This window comes from Schistocerca gregaria, chromosome 11 (assembly GCF_023897955.1).
Source record: "Schistocerca gregaria isolate iqSchGreg1 chromosome 11, iqSchGreg1.2, whole genome shotgun sequence".
Lineage (NCBI taxonomy): Eukaryota > Metazoa > Arthropoda > Insecta > Orthoptera > Acrididae > Schistocerca > Schistocerca gregaria.
In genome coordinates this window covers 100,052,072-100,071,130 of record NC_064930.1, presented here as the reverse complement: position 1 = coordinate 100,071,130, position 19,059 = coordinate 100,052,072, and the positions used below count along the sequence as shown (strand labels likewise).

General features: G+C 46.2%; 1 protein-coding gene across 4 annotated transcripts in view; it reads left to right on the top strand.

The window, feature by feature from the left end:
• The first annotated feature begins 3,236 nt into the window (after nucleotides 1–3,236).
• Nucleotides 3,237–19,059, top strand: part of LOC126295101 (peroxisomal carnitine O-octanoyltransferase) — a 166,259-nt gene continuing 150,436 nt past the window's right edge. The window contains exon 1 of one of the 4 annotated variants that reach the window (XM_049987357.1): nucleotides 3,237–3,583. The gene's annotated coding sequence lies outside the window, so the exon portion shown is untranslated. Of the gene's footprint in view, nucleotides 3,584–3,704; nucleotides 3,987–19,059 lie in introns of those variants that run through there. The other 3 variants (XM_049987354.1, XM_049987355.1, XM_049987356.1) reach the window with 3 other exon arrangements.

Below are 19,059 nucleotides of genomic sequence, written 5' to 3'. Positions count from 1 at the left end.
GACTTATCTTAGAAAATAGATTAAGGAAAGGCAAACCTACGTATCTAGCATTTGTAGACTTGGAGAAAGCTTTTGACAATGTTGACTGGAATACTCTCTTTCAAATTCTGAAGGTGGCAGTGGTAAAATACAGGGAGCGAAATGCTATTTAAAATTTGTACAAAAACCAGATGGCAGTTATAAAAGTAGAGGGGCATGAAAGGAAAGCGGTGGTTGGTAATGGAGTGAGACAGGGTTGTAGCCTCATCCCGATGTTATTCAATCTGTATATTGAGCAAGCAGTGAAAGGAACAAAAAAAAAAAAATTCGGAGTAGGAATTAAAGTCCATGGAGAAGAAATAAAAACTTTGAGGTGCACCGATGACATTGTAATTCTGTCAGAGACAGCAAAGGACCTGGAAGAGCAGCTGAACGGAATGGCCAGTGTCTTGAAAGGATGATATAAGATGAACATCAACAAAAGCAAAACGAGGAAATGGAATTTAGTCGAATTAAATCGGGTGATGCTGAGGGAATTAGATTAGGAAATGAGACGCTTAAAGTAGTAAAAGAGTTTTGCAATTTGGGGAGCAAAATAACTGATGATGGTCGAAGTAGAGAGGATATAAAATGTAGACTGGCAATGACAAGTAAAGCGTTTCTGAAGAAGAGAAATTTGCTAACATCGAGTATAGATTTAAGTGTCAGGAAGTCGTTCCTGAAAGTATTTGTATGGTGTGTAGCCATGTATGGAAGTGAAACGTGGATGCTGAATAGTTTGGACAAGAACAGAATAGAAGCTTTCGAAATGTGGTGCTATAGAAGAATGCTAAAGATGAGATGGGTAGATCACATAATTAATGAGGAGGTATTGAATAGAATTAGAGAGAGGAGAAGTTTGTGGCATAACTTGACCAGAAGAAGGGATCGGTTGGTAGGACATGTTCTGAGGAATCAAGGGATCACCAATTTAGTACTGGAGAGCAGCGTGGAGGGTAAAAATCGCAGAGGGAGTCTAATAGATAAATACACTAAGCAGATTCAGAAGGATGTAGGTTGCAGTAGGTACTGGGAGATGAAGAAACTTGCAGTGGATAGAGTAGCATGGAGAGGTGCATCAAACCAGTCTCTGGACTGTAGGACACAACAAGAAGAATTAAGCAATAATGTGATGCGCGTCTAACATCTACTTTACAGAACACTTTCTTTTCTACGAAACCATCTCAAGCAGCCATTATTAGTATCGCTTGCGACCTATGAGGGAGAGAGGAAGTAAGCGAAGGACAGGTACGTTTGGAAATCGAATGTCGTTAGAGCAGATGATTTTAAATATTTGGAATACTTCCCATACTTTCATTCCACAGTATCATAAGGCCTCGTATATTCGGGGGTAATTTATAACGCACAGTTACGAGTTTTGAAATCAAGAAGCATGTAACACAAATTAATAATTTTTAGATCTTGATTTACTCTACAATTATCGCTGCATGAATTCAAGATATCCTTGCGGAAGCTTGGGCAAAGAACTGGGTGACTAAGTATGTAATCTAATCTAATCTAAAAGCGATTGCGCACAAATAATGCTTGTGAATGCATGATAAAATGCGTCAGATATAGGTAATATTATCAAATTCCGAAAAAGCGTATGACGCAGTACCACACATACGCTTATCAAAAATACGATCGCATCTGTTATCAATCATAATTTTTGACTGTGTTGAAGAATTTTTGTCAGAAAGGACGCAGGGAATACAACCTTGTATGGAGAGTGGAGAGATATGTAGAAGTATCTTCAGGTGTGCCCAGGGAACGTGTGATGTGACCCCTGTTGTACGTGTTGCGGAGAATATTACTCTTTGCACACGATGTAGCTATCTATAATGAGGTGCTGTCTAAAAAAACGCTGCACAAACATTCAGTCATATCCTGAAGATTTCAAAGTGATGCAAAGGTTTGCAATTTACTTTAAATGTTCAAAAATACAAAACGGCGCCCTTCGAAAAACGAAACAAAAGTATTATTCTATGATTACAGTATCAACGGGCCACATCTGGAATGTGTCAACTAATACATATATGTAGGTGCAACAGTTTGTAGGGATATGAAATGGAACAATCACGTAGGCTTACTGCAGTTCACTGGTAGAATACTGGGGCAATGCAATCGTCTCCAAAGGATATTGCATAGCAACCCACCCTGGAATGTTGCTCACAATCAGATGAATAGGACTCATACCAATAATACCAACAGGCGATATTGAAAGCATAGGGAGGACAACACGATTGGTAACAGGTTTCTTTCACCTGTGGGAGAGTGTCACAGAGATGATGAAGAAAGTGAAATGGCAGACACTTGGAGATAGATGTAAACTATGCCAAGGAAGGCTAGGTATAAAGTTTCAAGAGCCAACTTAAATGACGAATATACTGTAATGATGACTATACTATAATCCTCTAGTACCGCTCCGATAGGAAAAGGTTAAGTTAATTATAGCGAACACAGAGGCATTTAAACAGTCGTTCTTCACACGCTCAAAACCTGAATGGAACGGGAAGAAACCTGTGGTGTACCTTGTGCTATGCACTACACAGCTATTTGCAGCTTCACATTAACAAACAATGCCGTTGGTGACAGAAGTAATAAGCACCATAAAATACAGTCGTATTATCTTTCTCTCCAGAGCATGGTTAAACAGGTAGCGAAAGGGACAGATTTAAGAACAACACTATAGTGTCTTACTTTCGTTTGATTTTGGATGTCTCCTCTACAGAGGGTGCCTGATCAAGATTAAATGTTACTGTATCTTGCTATAATTGTCATCTTTTCAAATTATGAAGGCCAAAAAATGCATTTAATTTATTTTCGAAATATTGACTCTGCCGATGACGCGTAAACTTCTACCGCGCACCTTTTTCGCGTTATTTTCTGACACTTTCCGACATCCGACCATACAGTCGGCCAGCCTATGGCAAAAAAGAGCACACGTTCTGTTATCGGTTCACTCTCTACTTCAGGAATGAGAATGAGAGATGAGAAAAAGCCGGCAGGAATCAGCGAACCAAGAGAGCCTCTCATAATTAAAAAAAAAAAAAATGCTTTGAAAAGCTCGCTACCGTGTTCACCGCGCTTCGTTGCCAGGATAAATTCAGTAAATTATTTGTGTTATGCAACACCAACGATGGTAAATTAAGCAAGAAGTTCAGAAAACGCTGTGACTTCTACGCGCCTCTGCGCAGCTACTGAGAACAGGCCTATTTATTTTATTTCTGCTGGCACATTTCCAAAACGTAGCCCCAGCGCGTCATAAGTTGATTACGACTGGCGTATCTTTGGCGTAAGGTCATTGGCACTGCATGAAGTGGGGTCACGAATGTTTTGAAACCGTGTGTTTTGTTTATAGCTAAGTGAGTTTTGTACAGTGATTCAGCAAGAAGATACAGCGGGCGTAATAATGACTCTAGGTCGGAGTCCGAAAGTACCTGATGGGGGGAGAGGACGAAGTGCAAGGCAAGTGGCCCCAGTCCACGACAGCTTTCTAATCCTAGCGCAGAACAGATGTGAGGAGAAATCCGCGGGAACGTTAAACAACGCCTTCTTTCGAAAGGTAAAGCAGCACTGCCTTATAACATACCGCTGGTCTTCAGAATTCGTACTTGTCTTCAGAATTTACGTGCTCTTGCAGTTTGTCGTCGCTTAGAGAGGATCTCAAGAAGCTGCTAACGTCAAGAAATATAAACGACTTGTCTTGACGCGACCTTGACAGTAATTGACAGACGAAGTTGACTGGATTGGTTAAGCGGCGATGATTGAACGTGACTTGTATTGATGGGGCTAGCGCAAAAAATAACTGCCTGAAAGCCAGAAAAAAAGAGGAGTGTTCGCGTGCGCGCAGAGGGCAGGAAGTAGCTTGCGATGCCGTGCAACAGTATTGCCGAGAGACTCGCGTCAGCGGGTGCAGAGATTCGACCGAGTGGTATCCGTGTCGCCTGTGAAAACTTACCCCTCATGTAAGAAAGAGAGCAACTCAATTAACGCTCGTCTGCGGTGAATTCTAGCATGTCCATATTTTGTGACTTTTAGGCAGCACCTATCGTTATTCATAATAGACTTGTAGGGAACCATAAATCTTGCAGCGCTTTGTTATGTATCTTCGAATTTTTATACCCTGTTTCCAATGTAGTTCCTGTGTATTAGCTCTGAGATTCGAAACTGGATTGTAGTTATACACTGACCTGTAGCGTAGCCTGAGGTCTAGGTAAGATTGGAAGGCTCATATGAGTTGGCTAAGCCAATGAACGTTAATGCCGAGTGTACGTTGTAGTAAGCCTAAGTTTATTTTCGCGTCATATTTAAACACACTTTGCAACATTTAGTTCAATTTTGTAAACAGAACTAAAACTTGGTATTGAAATGTAGTGTAACTTTTGGGGAAACTGGGGAGCAAAGTTTGACATCATTTACAATACAGAAAAAGATTATTTACCTAATGGAATGGGTGGGCAACTACTTGGGGGAAAAAAGTAATGTCACTTCTATGCCTTTACATACTGCATTAGGAAATGTAATTATTATAAAGCAAACAGTAACATTCCTTCCATTGCCTATAATGAATCTATACACAATTACTACACAAGACAATCATATGTTATAAATATATGGCAGACAAATGCAGCACTAGTGCAGAAAGGTTTACTCCATCCCAGCATCAATCTATGTAATGCATTACCCAAGTCCACAGAAATAATAAATGGACAGGATCAATATCAAATCGACCGTCGACTACTTTGTCAGCTTCTGCCATAGCACCAATTAAGGTTGTCTTTTATAAAGTGTGTAGAGTAATAAAATATTGTGTACTATTACCTTTTGCTAAAACTGATGTGTGCAAACATTTCAAGAAATATATGTAATAATTAAGGAATCGTCCACTATTTTTATTGTTGTCCAGTCTTAGGTCCCCAGCACCAATAAATAAATTTAGCTGGCATAAACATGAATAGCATTAATCAGTACAGTAATACTGTATTGTTAATATGGTGTGCGGATTGAGTATCCGTAGTTGTTTTATGTTAAAATATACCTTGAGTTGTTCTCCTCCTTGTGGGATTCTGTTTAACACGGAGCAAGGAATGAATGTTCCACACTTTTAAGCTACAGTTTCCCATATGCAGGCTAATCTCCAACTCATAACAACACCACTAATATTTCATAACTGGAGAAAGATATTGAATAGAAGCTTTGGCGGAAGTGCACTCTCTGTGTACTGCAGCTGTTCTTTTGCTTGCTGCTGTTGGCAGACATTAATGATTGTTTTTAGCCAATTTAGTGATGACAGTATTTGAGAGCCAAAGAGTACTCCTGTGTCTAATGACTTGTTGCAGCAGAAGAGAATTGATTACTTTTGTTTTGGGCATGAAGAGCATGAGAGAGACGATTATTGATTTGACTGTTATGGATTGTGAGATTTTCATATTTATTTCTCGTATTGCTAGTTTCTCAGATTATGACAGGATTTTTTTTAGATATTATCATATTCCAATGTTATAGTTTGAATGTGAATTGTCAAAGCCAACAAATGTTAATGTAAGGAAACTGGTTGTGGCTACAAACTCATCTGCAGCATATCCTGAGATCTAGGTTAGGGTGAAATCGTACTGTCTAGTTGTGAATTGGCAAAGACAATGAATGTATGTAGAGAAAAACTGGCTGTGGTGATAGACAGCTCTGTAGTGTAGCCCTATGATTATTTTGTAAACTTTGTGGGGCATGTCATAATTTATGAGATGGTGATTAGGCAACAAGCAGAGATTGCAGTTTAAGTTTTGCGTGGCAGTTTTCTGTACAATATATTTCATTATGCCATTACATAATTTCATACAATCAGCCTCACAATAATACTGTTTATCGAATACTATTTCTCCATTGGTTCCACGATCTCATCTAGTCATCCAACTCATGATTACTGTGTTCACTACTGATTATCCACCATACAGAAAACTACCAACTGTACCACACAACAGAAAACCTGCGGTACACCATAAGTGCATTTTTAGCATAGTTTTCAGTAAATGATATTACACTTGGAGACGTGTGTTTCTCTATACCATTTCTGTCAAAATTTGAACTACTGAAGCACCTTCTTTCTTTTTCCAAAATCAAATGAGATTTTTGGGGGTGGGGGTGGTCAGGAATTCAGTAGTCAAATGAAAGAAGTTAGTGACACACGACATACATCATCACAGGTAGAGAACTTGGAAATGTAAAAATGAGATGCTGAAGCTTGCAGGCGCATCATATATCCTCGTTAATGACAGCTCCTAAAATTGTGCTTGTTGTTGAGCATTAACAAGCTGTTATGTCTGTCATTGCTAAGTGCTGGTATCAGTTTATTTAACTTTGTTTATTTAAATTTGTAGATGATATAATTGTTTTTGTAAATAGCAAGTCAAATGCAGTTTTAAGAAGGGCTAGCAAAAATTTGAGGGACCTTAATGAACTGTTTGAAGCCAGTTGACTTTCATTAAGATTTGAAAAGACTAGTTGTATTAAATTTCTAAAGTTTCCACATGTTAATTTATAAAGGGAATACTTGTAGAAAGAAAACATTGATAGTGTTTAAGTCATGAAATTACAAATTAGTTATAGATTCAGGTGAGAGGGACATACCACATAACAAAACTTCTTTTTTAACAATGTGTATATTTTCAGGGATAGGTGACATAAAAATGGCATATTTTTCTGACATTCGTAACCGTGTAGTATGGTAATATGGGCCAACTCAACGTGCAAAGATAGGACATTCTGAATCTAAAAACATGTAATATGATGTATTTATAGTTTGAATTATGGAGTGTCTTTGAGAAACGTGTTTAAAGAACTGTGTATACTGAATATTGGTTCTGGGGTATTTATCCTGCTCTGAAATTTGTTGTAAATAATATGGCCCACTTTTACCATCTAACAGCTCAGTTCACAAATTCTGTAGAAGGAGTAATAAGAACTTTTTGTCACATAATTTGATTGTTGAATGTGTCCATTGTCTGCAGAAATACATTTTCAGCAAAAGTTATGTACTGGATCTCCGTTTTGAGGTGACTATTTGTCAACTAGTCTGATGCGAGAATGTGTCCATTGTTTGTAGAAGTAAATATTCAGCAAAAGTTATGTAATGGTTGTTACTGTTGAGTTTTTTGTGGTCAGCGGAAGAGTCCGATTCCACCCATCTGCTTTGACCTTTGACGTAAGGGTGTTGTTGTGGTATGTGACGGCATTACGGTGTGTGTGTGTGTTTTTAGGATGACCAACCTACTTTGCGATGCTGAAATTTGTTGGTTGTAGGTAATTGTTTTTTTGGGTCTATTTTTCTCAAGTTTTAATGTTTAGTATTTATTGTGTATTGTATGTGTTTTAATTTACGTAGGGATGTTTGAGTTTTGAATTTTTGAGGTGTTGTGGTTTTGTTTTTTGTAGTTGTAGGTGTTGGTTTTTTCGTATCAGTATTTATAGTATAGTATAGGTCGAGGGAAATGACCTATTCAAATTTTCGTATTTTTATATGTAGGTACTGGTGTTTCGGTATCATCAGCTGTGGTCAAGGGAAATGTCTGATTCCAATTTCTGTAGTTTTTGCTGTAGGCGTTGGTGTTTTGGTATTGTCAGCTGCAGTTGACCTATATAGGTCAAGGGAAGTGTCTGATTCCTGGAAATTTTGTAATTATTTTTGTTTGTTATCTTGTGTGTTTTGGGATCATGGTGTGTCTTTTTTTTACTGTTATATTTTGCTTGTCCCCTCCCTAAAACCCCCAATTTCCCACGGTTGTTTCGTTAGTGTCGCATACATTACACTTCTGCTGTCTCTCTCTCTCTCTCTCTCTCTCTCTCTCTCTCTCTCTATATATATATATATATATATATATATATACCATGCGGGAAAGCATCTCTCTCTCTCTCTCTCTCTCTCTCTCTCTCTCTCTCTCTATATATATATATATATATATATATATATACCAAGCGGGAAAGCGCCGGCAGACAGGCACATGAACAAAACACACAAACACAACACACAGAATTGCTAGCTTTCGCAACCGATGGTTGCTTCTTCAGGAACGAGAGGGAAAGACGAAAGGATGTGGGTTTTAAGGGAGAGGCTAAGGAGTCATTCCAATCCCGGGAGCGGAAAGACTTCCCTTAGGGGAAAAAAAGGACAGATGTACACTCGCGGCGCGCGCGCGCGCGCGCGCGCGCGCGCGCGCGCGCGCACGCACGCACACACACACACACACACACACACACACACACACACACACATATCCATCCGCACATACACAGACACAAGCAGACATATTTAAAGGCAAAGAGTAATATATTTTTCCCACGTGGAAGTTTCTTTCTATTATATATATATATATATATATATATATATATATATATATATATATATATATATATATGACTTACCAAACAAAAGCGCTGACAGGTCGATAGACACACAAACATACATACAAAATTCAAGCTTTCGCAGCCAGCGGTTGCTTCTTCAGGAAAGAGGGAAGGAAAGACAAAAGGATGTGGGTTTTAAGGGAGAGGGTAAGGAGTCATTCCAATCCCCGGAGCCAAACTCTTTGCCTTCACAAATGTCTGCTTGTGTCTGTGTATGTGCAGATGGATGTGTGTGCGTGTGTGCGCGCGAGTGTATCCCTGTTCTTTTTTCCCCCTAAGGTAAGTCCGCTCCCGGGGTTGGAATGACTCCTTACCCTCTCCCTTAAAACCCACATCCTTTCGTCTTTCCCTCTCCTTCCCTCTTTCCTGATGAAGCAACGGTTTGTTGTGAAAGCTTGAATTTTGTGTGTATGTTTGTGTTTGTTTGTGTGTCTATCGACCTGCCAGTGCTTTTGTTTGGTAAGTCACAGTTCCAACTGTTTGTGTGCATTATATTATATTTATTTACATTGAGAGTCGACTGCCAATGCCTGCACCAAGCAGTGATCCTTCACAGATCTTGTATTTCACAACATGTTCGTAGTGTACGAGAGACATTGAACGTGGACTAGTGAGTAATGTTACCCTAGTGGACTGTCAGTGATGTGATTTTGAATTAGAAACACAACCACAGGTAGCCTAAGAGTGCACAGTCATCTTGTACTGATGGAGGACAGGCACCATCTAGCATTGCGGAGAGTGAGTGTAAAAAACACACAAAGTCAGTGGAAGGAATTGTTTGTGAATTCCAAAGTGCCACTAGCAGTCCATGTAGCACAGTGACTGTGTGTAGGAAGTTAAAAAGAAAGGGGTGACAATTTAGCAACTTCCTGGCAGTTTAAAACTGTGTGCCCGACCAAGACTCGAACTCGGGACCTTTGCCTATCGCGGGCAAGTGCTCTAGGGTAGAGCACTTGCCCGCGAAAGGCAAAGGTCCCGATTTCGAGTCTCGGTCGGGCACACAGTTTTAATCTGCCAGGAAGTTTCATATCAGCGCACACTCCGCTGCAGAGTGAGAATTTCATTCTGGAAATTTAGGTGACGGTAAGAGTGATGCTGCTGCACTGTGGAGACTGGAAATGAGTGATTCCGAGTGGCGAATTATGCTGTACCGTGTGTATCCTCCAGCACTGCTGTGGAAGGGTTTGTGTTTCACCGATGTCTGCAGAACATTACTTGCCGTGACGTGAGGTGCCGACAGTAAAGTTCGGGGGGGGGGGGGGGGGTGTTAGGGTATGCGGCTGTTTTTGGTGTTAGGGTATGGTCACTTTATTGTGCTTAAGAAAACACTAAATGCAGAAGGATGTGGACATACTTTACAGCATTGACTTATGTGTACAGTGGAGGAACAGTTCCGAGGCAGTAAATGATTGGTCACATTTAAGCAACATGTGTGATGCAGTGGTTTGTGCACAGTAATATTCCTGAAATGGGGTGCCCTTGCCCAGACTCCTGACACTAACCCAGTGGAACGTGTGTGGGGTAAGTTAGAGTGTCGATTGTGCTCTGGGTGTGAGCATCCAAAATCACTAGCACCTATGATTTTTGCTGTTGAGGAATAATGGGTTACCATTCCTCCACAGACATTCAGACACCTCACTGAAATTGTCCCCAGCAGAGTGTACATCACCATACAGGTGACGGGTGGACACACCCCATATTACTGTCCACTAGTAGGTGTCCACAACGGCACCATATACAGACAGCCACAGGGAGCTTTTGACATTGTCCATTAGATCATTTAAATATACAGGGTGTCTGAAAAGTCTTTCCCTCATTACATAAATTGATAACTCAGGCTAGAAGTAAGATACAAATATGAAACTGGTGTCTAATTGTTTACAAACTATCAAAGCTTTTTTCACAAATCAGTAAACTTCCACGTGAGCATCCTCAGTAGCACGTAGCACATCTAGGCGATATTCAATTTCTGTCCACAATTTAGCCAACATCACTGGAGGCCCCCCTGCGCGTTCGGTGGTACGAATAGGCCCGCGGTATTCCTGCCTGTCGTAAGAGGCGACTAAAAGGAGTCTTCAAAGTTTCGGCCTTATGTGATGGTCCCCACTTGGGTTTGACCTGCCATTTTCAAAATTTCCGTTGTTAGTGCGTGCCATTTGGGCAAGGACACCTTACGTGGTGTTTTTCTATTGGTCCATCGTGCACCTCCATCTTGCATGCTATCTATTGTCGTGTGGAGGGATTTACACCCCATGTCTTCTGGGTTGCCTCCTCGTCTTGTGCGCAATCCCCTTCTTAGCGCCCACGGCAACTGTGGACCCTTTCAACACCTAAAATCCAGCACGGTAGCCAGTCCGTTGTGGTGGGGTCATCATGTACCCTCTTGGTGGTAGCTCCCTGACCACGCAGGGATCGCACTACAGATGCCAGAGCTGTTTCCTCCCCATGCATGCCAAGGAGTATGTGCCCATCTTGTCTGGGGCACGGGGACTCCGGGCAATGGGATATCGGCCAGGTACCCGTTGCTTTGGCTGGGTGGCGCCCTTGGGGAGAGCCCTCGTTCGGAGTAGGTGGCATCTGGGCGGATGTGGCACAATGAAGCGCAATAAATCTCACCAAGCTGGTGGTCGCACTGCCACCAGCGTCTCTAAGCGAGGCAAAATTGAATTCGATGCTGCACAATATGATCCTCAGTCGTTCCCCTCTTTGGCTGCGCCATGGGAGGGACGCAGATCTAGTGCCAAGCAGGAGCCTTATGTACCACAATACCTTGTCTGCAGCAGGACTGATGGTGACTCCTTTCTTTCGACAAAGCCTATGTTTTTTGTGGAACACCTGGAGGATAAGTTTGGGGAAGTGGCAGGTTTGTCTAAAATGAGGAATGGGTCCATCCTCCTCAAGACGTCCTCCCCAGCCCAGTCACGGGCGTTGCTCTTGTGTGATAAGCTGGGAGACGTCCCTGTTACCGTCACTCCCCACAGTAGCTTAAATATGGTTCAGGGGATTATTTACCATCGCGACCTCTTGTTATGACGAGCTGAGAGCTGACTTGGAACGACGTGGTGTGCATTTTGTCCGTCGTGTGCACAGAGGACCTAAGACCAACAGGGTGGCCACCGGTGCCTTTATCTTGGCCTTCGAGGGTGCTGTATTGCCTGAGAAGGTCAAGGTAATGGTTTACCGTTGTGACGTCAAGCCATATGTCCCTCCCCCGATGCGGTGCTTCCAGTGCTGGAAGTTTGGGCATATGTCCTCCCGTTGCCCATCCAGCGCCACATGTCGAGATTGCAGACGCCCCTCTCATCCCGATTCTCCATGTGCGCCTCCGCCTGTCTGTGTCAACTGTGGGGAACACCACTCTCCATGCTCGCTGGACTGCCCCATTCTTCATAAGGAGCGGAAGATTATGGAATTTAAGACCCTGGACCGGCTTACTTATCGCGAGGCAAAACTGAAATTTGAAAGGTTGCATCCTGTCCCTCTTCAAACTTCTTATGCTGCAGCTACGTTATGTCGCCCTCGCGGGCGGCAGTTGTCGCCTCCTCTGTGCCGCCTTCAGTTGGCCCTCGGGGCCGTCCATCTCTGTCTGCCTCCCTCGTGTCTGGGGGCAAGCCTTCCTCTGTTGCCCCCTTAGCAGTTGGGGGCAAACCCCCTTCTGTCACTCCCCCCGCACATGCTTCAGGAGTGACATCTGCTCCAAAACCAGGGGGCTCGATCCCTCCCCCTCCCCCTTCTCTGCCGGCGTCGTCTCCGCCGGCGTCGTCTCTGCCGGCTCCTCTCTCGCGGAATGGGTCCCTCGGGGCCCTCCCTTCTTCCGTTTCTTCTGCTACCCCGCCGGATGTCAGCCAATGGCTGAAGGTTCATCCACCTGCTGGTCGTAGGGCTTCTGCGTCGTCGTCAGCCTCCGACGCTCCTTCAGAGAAACTCTCCCAGCCCTCTAAGCCAAAGGACAGACGCGAGAAGAAGGACCGGAACGTGTCCAAGAAGAAGGACGCTCCGGCAGTTTCAGTACCGCCTGCTGTCAATAGCTCTGGCTCTGGGGATGCGGTGGAGATCCTCGCCTCTGCCGCGGATCTCGCCCTCACGGAACCATCGGGGACCTCTCCTATGGACACAGCTGACTCTCGCTCAGTGGCGGCCGTTGACTCTGCGGCGCCGTCTGCCTCTTAGTCGCCTTCACGCCCTCCCAGTCCCTTCCTGCTTCCATTCTCCAGTGGAATTGCGGCGGTTATTTCCGCCACCTGCCTGAGCTCCGGATGCTTCTGAGTGTTTCCCCTGTTCTGTGCATTGCTCTTCAGGAAACTTGGTTTCCAGCAATGCGGACCCCTGCCCTTCGCGGTTATCGGGGATACTATAAGAACCGCACTGACTGTCAACGAGCTTCAGGAGGAGTTTGCCTCTTTGTTCACCACTCTGTCTGTAGCTCACCAGTACCCCTTCTGACGCCTTTAGAGGCAGTCGCTGTCAGGATTGAGCTCTCGCCGGCTATTACTGTTTGCTCTGTTTACGTTCCTCCGTATGGGCAACTCCCCCGACATGTCTTGGCTGCGCTGCTGGCTCAACTCCCGCCGCCATTGCTGCTTCTGGGCGATTTCAATGCCCACAACCCTCTATGGGGTGGGACTGTCTCCGATGACCGCAGTCGCGCTGTGGAGCATGTGTTGGCTCAGCTCGACCTTAGCCTCTTGAACACCGGTGCTCCCACGCATTTCAGTGTGGCCCATGGCTCGTTCTCGGCCATCGATCTCTCTCTTTGCAGCCCCGGACTTGTCCCATCCCTTCACTGGAGAGTGCATCCTGATCTGTGTGGTAGTGACCATTTTCCCATCTATTTGTCACTGCCCCAGTGTCATTCTTCTGGGCGCCTGCCCCGCTGGGCTCTCAACAGGGCTGACTGGCCGGCTTTTACTTCCGCTGCCACCATTGCTTCTCTCCCACAGGGTGACATTGACGAGGTGGTCCGTGTCTTGACCTCGTCAATTATTTCTGCGGCCGAGACTGCCATCCCTCACTCTTCTGGACTCCCTCGGAGGAAGTCTGTCCCCTGGTGGTCGCCGGAGATTGCTGAGGCTATTCGCGACCGTAGGCGGGCTCTCCAGCGTCATAAGCGGCACCCGTCTCTGGAGACCCTCATCGCCTTTAAGAAGCTCCGTGCCTTGGCCCGTCGTCTTATTGCACGGCGTAAGTAGGAATGCTGGGAGAGGTACATTTCATCCTTGGACTCCCGTGTCTCCCCGTCGCTCGTGTGGTCCCGCATCCGGCGGATTTATGGATACCAGGCCCCTATGGGTGTCCCTGGAATCTCCCTGGACGGCGCTGTCTGCACGGACGCTGCCACCATTGCTGACCACCTTGCCATGCACTTTGCTACGAGCTCTGCGACTGCAACTTACCCTCCTGCCTTTCGCTCTCTAAAGGAGCGCGCCGTGCGGACGCAGTTATCGTTCCACACACGTCGTTCTGAAACATACAATGCTCCTTTCAGCGAGAGGGAATTCCTCGCTGCCCTCGCCAATTGCCCTGATACAGCGCCAGGACCGGACTGCATCCAGGCGCAGATGCTGAAGCATCTCTCCAGGGACTGCCAGAGGCACATCCTCACCATCTTTAACCGCATTTGGAGCGAGGGCGTGTTCCCGTCGCAATGGCGAGAGGGTGTTATCATTCCCATCTTGAAGCCCGGTGCGGACCCTCTGGCGGTGGACGGCTATCGTCCCATTACACTAACCAACGTTTTGTGCAAATTGCTCGAACGTATGGTGGGGCGGCGTTTGTGTTGGGTCCTTGAGTCGCGCGGTCTCCTCGCTCCATCCCAGGGTGGCTTCCGTCAGGGCCGGTCTGCTGCGGACAATTTGGTGCGGCTGGAATCTGCTATCCGTACGGCCTTTTCCCGCCGTCAGCATCTCGTTGCTGTATTTTTTGATCTGCGGAAGGCATATGACACAACATGGAGGCATCACATCCTTGCTACATTGCGCGAGTGGGGTCTTCGTGGTCAGCTCCCAGCTTTTCTTCAAAACTTTTTATTGCGCCGCTCTTTCCGGGTGCAAGTCGGTGCCGCCTCTAGTTCATCTTATATACAGGAAAATGGGGTCCCGCAGGGCTTGGTGTTGAGCGTTTCCTTATTTCTAGTGGCCATTAATGGTCTGGCTGCAGCCGTGGGGTCGTCGGTGTCTCCTTCTTTGTATGCCGACGACTTCTGCATCTCATTTAGCTTAACGACTACGGGAGTCGCCGAACGCAGGCTGCAACCAGCCGTTCGCAAGGCGGCATCATGGGCTCTGACTCATGGATTTCAGTTCTCTGCGGCCAAGACTCGAGTTATGCACTTCTGCAGGCGTCGGACGGTCCACCCTCATCCGGAACTTTACCTCGACGGTCACCTACTTGAAGTGGTGGACACTAGCCGCTTCTTAGGACTCGTCTTTGATGCCCGGCTCACGTGGGTTCCTCATATTACTCAGCTGAAGCAAAAGTGCTGGCAGCACCTCAACGCCCTCCGCTGCCTGAGCCATGCGTCTTGGGGTGCAGATCGCAGCACGCTGTTGCGATTGTACAGAGCCCTTGTGCAGTCCAGGCTTGATTATGGGAGCCTGGCCTATGGGTCTGCATCGCCCTCAGTGTTGACGTTGTTGGACCCCATACACCACTGTGGGGTTCGGCTTGCAACTGGCGCTTTCCGTACGAGCCCCGTGGATAGTCTGCTGGTGGAGGCCGGGGTTCCCCCCCTGCGGATTCGCCGCCACCGACTGCTCGCCGACTATGCTGTCCACGTGCATTGCTCACTGGGCCATCCCAATCATCGCCTGCTTTTCCCTGCCAGGGTTCTCCCTCTGCCCGACCGGCGACCTAGGTCTGGGCTTTCCATTGCTGTCCGCGTCCAGTCCCTGCTGTCTGAACTGGGGTCGTTCCCTCTTCTGCCGCCCTTCCGGGCCTGTGCACCCACGCCTCCCTGGTGTATGACCCGTCTGTCCGTTCGCCTGGACTTGGCACGGGAACCCAAGGATTCGGTTCCGCATGTGGCCCTCCGTCACCGTTTTCTTGCGCTCGTCGCCTCATTTTCAGGCTGTGAGCCTGTCTACACTGATGGATCCCTGGTGGATGGTCGTCCTGCCTACGCTTTTGCTCACGCTGCCCATGTTGAACAGCGCTCCTTGCCGGCTGGCTGCAGTATTTTTACTGCAGAGTTGGTGGCCATATTGCGCGCTCTTGAGCATATGCGTTCCGGCTCAGGTACGTCCATCGTCATCTGCAGTGACTCCCTGAGCAGCCTCCAGGCTATCGACCGCTGCTATACCTCTTCTCCTCTGGTATCCTTTATTCAGGAGTCTGTTTTTGCCATTACCCGCTCTGGTCGTTCGGTGGTCTTTGTTTGGACGCCAGGTCACGTTGGCATCCCGGGGAATGAACGTGTCGACAGGCTGGCCAAAGGGGCGGTCGACACCCCCACTTTGGCGATCGGCCTCCCGGCTCGTGATTTGCAGCTGGCGTTGCGCCGTAAGGTGCTTCAGATGTGGCGTGACGAGTGGCGTAGCCTGACTTCTCCGAATAAACTGCGGGCTGTTAAGGAGACGACCGATGTGTGGCAGTCCTCCCTGCGGGCTTCTCGCAGGGACTCTGTCATCCTGTGTCGGCTCCGCATCGGCCATACCTACCTGACGCACGGACATCTTTTTCGTCAGGAGGATCCCCCCTGTGTCAGTGTGGGTCCCGGTTGACGGTCGCCCATATTTTGTTGGAGTGTCCCCGCCTGCGCACCCTTCGGCAGACTTTTAATCTCCCGGACACGTTGCCTTTGGTTTTATGCGACGATGCCTCCATGGCTGACGACGTTTTAAATTTTATCCGTGGTAGTCCTTTTTATGGTTCCATTTAGGGGGGACCTGTCCCTTTCCCTTTCTGTGTATCATGTCCTCGAGTGTCCCATTGGTCGCAGATTTCAATGTGTGTATTCGGGTGGTTGACTCTTTCCCAATTTTTGTTCCCATGGTCAGTCAACCAGTCTCCGACCCTCTTATTTTCTTCCGTTTCTTTCTGTCAAGTGTTTGTCTGTACTCTTCTTGTCTCTAGTGTTCGCTGCCGCATTGGTGTTCTTTCAGTGACTGGGGGGAGGGGCGTCTACTCCCCCCTTGGGGTTTTACCTGTTCCGTAAATTTTGTTTCGCCGGTTTTTTGGAATGGGGGACTGATGACCTTAGCTGTTTAGTCCCCCTTAAACATCCCAACAACAACAACATCACTGGAGGGATCGATTCAACGATTGTGGTTATCCGTTGCCGCAAGGTTCCAAGATCTGGTACACATGTTCGGCAGACCTCGTCCTCGGCTTAACCCCATAAAAAGAAGTCTAATGGGGTTATGTCAGGAGAGTGTGGAGCCCAAACCGTTGGCCCATCACGACCAATCCGTCGCCCACGAAAGGTCATATCGAGATGTGCACGGACGTCCAAACCCCAATGAGGCGGTGCACCGTCTTGTTGAAACGAGACATCGGGGTGATACTGAAGCAGCTGAGGAACATCATACAGCTGCAATATGTCCAGATACACTGCAGGTGTGACGGTAGCCTCAGTGAAGAAAAATGGCCCTATAATTTGATCGTGCAATAGCGCACACCAAACATTCACCTTTGGACTGCCTCTGGTGCACTCCATTACCTCACCAGGGGGTCGTAGAACCCCAAATGTGCACATTATGGCGATTCACTACTCCACTGACAAAAAAAAAGGTCATTTCGTCGGAAAAGGCAATTCGTCTGAGAACTGTCATCGTCCTCAATACGTGATAGCATTTTGAGCGCAAAGTCATATCGACGTGTACTGTCATTGGGCAACGAGGCCTGAACGATTTGCACTTTGTATGCACTAAACAATAAACGTTTGTGTAAAATGTCACGGAGAGAGCTTTTTGGCATCTGTAATTCATGTGAGGCCCTGCCCACCGATTTCTTCGGACTTCGCAGGAAAGACTGCCTTACAGCTTCCACCCTGTCTGCCGAGGGTCTCGGTCGACCAGACCTCAGAAGGTCAGCAACTGATCCTGTGTTCTTGACCTTCTCATACCAAGATTTAATGCTCTTGACATCAGGTGGATTCCTTCCAAATGTTTTCTCTAAGTGTTTCTGCACTGTGGTTGGTGATCATGTCTCATGGTACCACAGGACACACTGTGCCTTCTCCTGATTGGTTAACATGGCTTCTTGGGCACTGGAACTCATCCGCTACTTACGTATTGTGAACCTAAAACAGAAAAAAAACTTTGATAGTTGTGAACTCGACACAAGTTTCATATTTGTATCTTACTTCTAGCCTGAGTTATCAATTTATGTAATTGGGGAAAGTCTTTTTAGACATCCTGTATAACAAACAGCGATATTTTCATTCATTGTGGTCTGCAGTTCCTATGGAGGAGGAGAAGCTACAGGAATGTGAGACAATTCAAGGTGTACATTCTGGGTTGCCAGTTCTGCAAATCAGGGAATTTCAAATGTATCAGGGAAATTTGGAAGGAAAAATATAAAAAAAAACTGGAAAAATCTCATTTTTGTCTCAGTAGCATCTCATGCTTCATCACTGGCCGGGCGCAGCTGAGCACGTGCACCGCTTCCCTACTCTCTCATTCTTTCTGCTCCTCCCCTCCCCTCAGATTGCAGTCACTGCGGCCGCCACTTCTCGCCATTAGCCTGGCAGCTGCTGATGGTCGTGTGTGCCCGAGTTGTGTCCGAGTGATCGTACGAATGTGTGCGCACTCTCATTTTCTGACAAAGGCCATGGCCGAAAATTTAGTCGTACGAGTGTGATTGCCTTTTCTGTGTGCCTGTCTGTGGCTCAACAATCGTCCTTCTACATCTACATTTATACTCCGCAAGCCACCCAATGGCGTGTGGCGGAGGGCACTTTACGTGCCACTGTCATTACCTCCCTTTCCTGTTCCAGTCGCGTATGGTTCGCGGGAAGAACGACTGTCTGAAAGCCTCTGTGTGCGCTCTAATCTCTCTAATTTTACATTCGTGATCTCCTCAGGTGGTATAAGTAGGGGGAAGCAATATATTCGATACCTCATCCAGAAATGCACCCTCTCAAAACCTGGCGAGCAAGCTACATCGCGATGCAGAGCGCCTCCCTTTCAGTGTCTGCCACTCCAGTTTGCTATCATATAATCATACAATAAAGGATCCTTATTTCCATGTATTCGCTATACATTACATTTGTCTATGTTAAGGGTCAGTTGCCACTCCCTGCACCAAGTGCCTATCCACTGCAGATCTTCCTGCATTTCGCTACAATTTTCTAATGCTGCAACTTCCCTGTAAACTACAGCATCATCCGCGAAAGGCCGCATGGAACTTCCGACACTATCTACTAGGTCATTTATATATATTGTGAAAAGCAACGGTCCCATAACACTCCCCTGTGGCACGCCAGAGGTTACTTTAACATCTGTAGACGTCTCTCCATTGATAACAACATGCCGTGTTCTGTTTGCTAAAAACTCTTCAATCCAGCCACACAGCTTGTCTGATATTCCGTAGGCTCTTACTTTGTTTATCAGGCGACAGTGCAGAACTGTATCGAACGCCTTCCGGAAGTCGAGAAAAATAGCATCTACCTGGGAGCCTGAATCTAATATTTTCTGGATCTCA